We start from the raw sequence: 4,426 nt of genomic DNA on the forward strand, positions 1-4,426 counted from the left end.
CCGTTACTATACCCCATATATCTTGAGACTCGAAGTGAATATAAGGAATGGTCTTCTACTATGACGTTGGTGGAAGCGCGGTCCTTTGAAACGCTGGTACACATCTACAAAACTATACGACGTCACATTCCAAAGATAATAATTTCCACTCTTATGCCCCATTTGGAGGTTCATGATGGCGGTGACGTAACGCAAAGCAACCGAAGCAGAATTCGAACTTGTCTGAGACAGAAGGTCCACAAACACCCGAATCAACATTCTTTAAATCTTAAAATACTCAGACTGAACATCAAACAAGTTGTTAAAGTGATCAACATTTTGTCACCGAGTGTCCTAAACAAAACAGACAATAAAGTTACTTCCAGATACACGGAAGTGACCTGCACAATTAATGAATATGTTAACCCACGTGATTATTTAGATTAATTGCTAGAGCTTGGTTAAAGATAATACTATTATTAAGTAGGGGGCATGCGGTAGTGTAGTTGGTTGAGGCTCTATGCTACAAGCCGGAAGGTCTCGGGATCGAATCCCGATGAGGTCATTGGACTTTTTTCAATTTACCTAATCCTTCCAGCCACATTATGGGCCTGGGGTCGACTCAGCCTTTAAAGAAATGAGTACCAGGAATATTCTTGGGGGTAAAGAGAGGCCGGCGCGTAAGGCTGACAACCTTACTGCCATCTATGAGCCGATTGTCTAGAAAATGTGAGAACATCAACATCTCACAATCCTATGGGATTCCACGGCCTGTTACAGGGATAGCTTTACTTTTTTTTACTATTATTAAGTTCCGTTATTATCAGTTCGATTTATAATTTGTATTTGTTTTCATAATAAAATTATTTCTTATCTTTTTCTTATTTCCAGTGGGGTGGGACTAAGTCCCTTGTACTGCGGCCACTTCTGGCTTACTGTACCACTTTCTTACCTTGAAGTTGGATTCAGATAATGTGCAATATAGAGGATAAAACTGATTAAGAATCCAACGTCTTCCTTACTTTGGATCCTCCCTCCAGTGAAGCGGGTTAGACGTGTCGATAGGTGCAAAGTGTGATGCAGAGGCTGCGAAGGCAGGCCCTTATTTATAGATTCTAAGGGGTTCTGACGACAGTGTATAACCCTCAGGATTGCTGGGTTCTTGCACTCTGTCCAGCGTCTGGTATTCTAAAAAACATAAGAGAACACCCTTCGGAAATTGATCTGTTCCCATCCTCAGGTGAGGGGTGGAAGGCACCTTCTTCAATAGGTCCTTTAGAACGTGGTAACCTCAATCACTGAACCAAACGATGGACAAAGTCCAAGAACCCGGTAAGCCAGGCTCTTCTTGTTTCAAGACAAGCCATTGCATAACGACGATAAATCGTTCAGCTTCTGCATCTGCTGTCTTCAGACCCGTTATGATTTGCTGCCCCGCGATTATGAGGTTGACCATGTCTGCAATAATAATGCCTATGCGCTTAGGTACTCATATAATTCCCAGTCTGTTATGGGTCTCAAGAGCTTCGAAGCCATTTTTCACTAAAGGAATCACTGAACATCAACATCAGCCACATGCATTCGGTCCACATACTTACAGACTTTCTCTCTAACGTCCACTTTAATATCATCATTAGACTATATTTGGGAAAGATAGTAACAAATCAAAATTACGTCCACGAAGATATTAAAAACAGATTATATCGGGAAATTCCTGATATCGCTGAACTGATTCTCTGTAGGATATGTCGTCGTGTAGTCCGTTGGAAGTAAACAGACGTTTCAGAAGAACATGTCGCCTCCATCTTCACGATCGACGAATAAGCCAAGCAAGAAACCATCGTTAAGCAAATAGCAAGCAGAGCCCGCTTCTTGCTACCTTCAACGGACTGCACGGCGATGTCACAACAGACAGGACTCTTCAAACGTGGTTCAGGCCCGCAGCCCAAACTCTGTTCGCGGTTACGACGACCTGACTGAAATCGTGGCCATAACCACAAGTACTAAAAACCCTTCACGGTATAATGTTTCAGGCACGGGTGAACCACGAGAGCCGGGCAATGAAAACACTGCTATAAAAGGCAGTTCCTCCTGGCAGGGAGAAAAACACACCTGATGACGACCTTCATCGTCAGGGTCGTTAGAGCAGCTTCGTCGCCTACAGTGCAAGCGGAGTCCTCGTACTTGTTAATCTGTTTATCTACACCCATCCATCAATCAATCCATCCGTCTACTGGATGGCTAGATGGCTCAGTCTGTATAGCGATGGGCTACAGGCTGGAAGGCCAGGTGACTTTCTGTTCTCTGTAGCGTCCAGACCGGTTCTCAGGCCCACCGAGCCTCTTATACATAGGGTACCAGGGGGTAAAGTCGCCGAGGCGTGAAGGTGAACACTCGCCTCCACCCGGTGACAAGGCCATGAATGCTGGAGCTGTACCTCCATTCCCCCATATGCCTTCATGACGCGGTGTTTAATTAGTTAAGCAGAGGGACAACTTCACCTTTACTGCGAGGCTACTCTAGCATTGAACAGTAGCCACCGCCACACACCAGACTACCAGCGCATATTCTGCTTGAGGCTGCAATGCATACAGATGAACTACAGCCTGTGGGCAAACGATATGGATACTGGCTGCACAGAAACATCCACGATGGAATGATCATGCTCAGTGAATAGATTTAGAGACCGTCTCTCGGATGCAGTTCATAACCGTCACCTACTTACCCACCCATCCGTCCATCGATCCATCATATGGAGCAGTTCAACAATTACTGCCTGTACAGATACTGGGAACGTCTGACAGAAGGCAAGTTATGCTCAGTAACAACCTATAAGGATTACAAATGTAACCTCATCTGACTATATCGTTGTTTCAGCTCCAAGCAACAGCATTCCAAGTTCTAAATTTTATCTTCTTGTTAATAAAACTATTATTATCTAAAAGAATTACATCAATCCACTCACTGCCTACCTGTCTGTCTTTCTAGCTACCTTGAGCTATCCAGGCTTCAGTCAACGTTGGAGATGTACGAATTTACATTTCATATGCTCATACTATGTTGGATATTGTATGGGACTCCTTGGATGTGGGAACGAATCATCGCAAAGCTTGTACCTGCATACAACCACAAGGTCACAGACACTGAGCGGACCAAAACTGGAAACAATCTCATGACCAGAATTTATCATAAGCATAATCCTCTATCTGACGGTAGTCTCTGCCGTACGAATTGCATGCTGTGACTTCATTTCTAGAACTTTCTCTTCCACTGCACATGGCCAGACACTTTGACAGAACCGAAGCGTATGCAACGCTCCAGCATTTGATGTTCAGAATTTTCTGGGCCTCTGACGGCGGGAGAACCCTTTGTGCTCAAGGGAGTAATAATGATACAATGGGATTCCAATACAAGGTGAATTCAGTCCATGTGGAAAATATCCTCTGTTATGGGATTTCACACGATTAACAACTGAAATCCGAGAGTACAGCGCTTTCAGATATCCTACGCAGGTTCGATCCGGTTACAAAGCACGAACTAGCATTATGTCCTATCACGTACACTCGAAGTCAAAAGTAAATCAATCCATGTGGGAAGTAATGCTGTTTTGTGTCCCATAACATCAGTGGGACTTCTATAATTTCATTCTATTGCAGTATGTCTTATAAACACTGACATTCTCATTATATTTTACTCAGACTATCTTAAAAACAACCGTAATTATGTACGAGGAAATCTTAAGTGACGGCCCTTGCCAACATGTGTACTAAAATTTAATTTTTCGTTTAATTTTTGTCTGTCTCCTATAATTCTCTCGAAGCAAATGCGCGCAACGAACTGTAAGAACGTTTCACAAACTGTGGTCCTCAGAAAAGCACTACCACACAAGCTGACAACCATAAATTAATAAAAAAACACAAATATAAAAGAGTGCTTAACTATGGAAGCATATAATATACCATACATATACAGAGTGTAAATTAATCTATGTTATAACGCTCTGTAGTAGATAGATTGGTTCAATCTGATCATATTTTGTTAAAATGCCCCATGTCAGAAAACGCTTCCTTTTGGCACTAAGTGTCACAAAATTTTCCGTGAGGATGCGTATGTTTTAGGGGATGTTATGGTTGTTTTACATTATAAAAGTTGCTCAAAACGGCGGCCGCCGACTTCATTGCATGTTCTGCACCGCCTGGTTTTGTTATGCTGAGCTCTGTGAAAGATCCCTGCATTTCCCGGGTGGTTCCAGCTGCTACTGCAATTCTTGCCACAAGATCAGGTTGTGTCTCCACTGGAGTCTCGTACACCGGGCTTTGCATGTACCCCCAGAGAAAGAAATCCAGTGGAGTCAAGTCAGGGAGCGAGGGCCTCCACGTCCAATCCCTCTGTTGCCAAAAGTTTCATCCAAATACTCCCGGACGACATTAGTGCAGTGTGCCGGGGC

Source organism: Cryptotermes secundus, unplaced genomic scaffold (assembly GCF_002891405.2).
Source record: "Cryptotermes secundus unplaced genomic scaffold, Csec_1.0 scaffold689, whole genome shotgun sequence".
NCBI lineage: Eukaryota > Metazoa > Arthropoda > Insecta > Blattodea > Kalotermitidae > Cryptotermes > Cryptotermes secundus.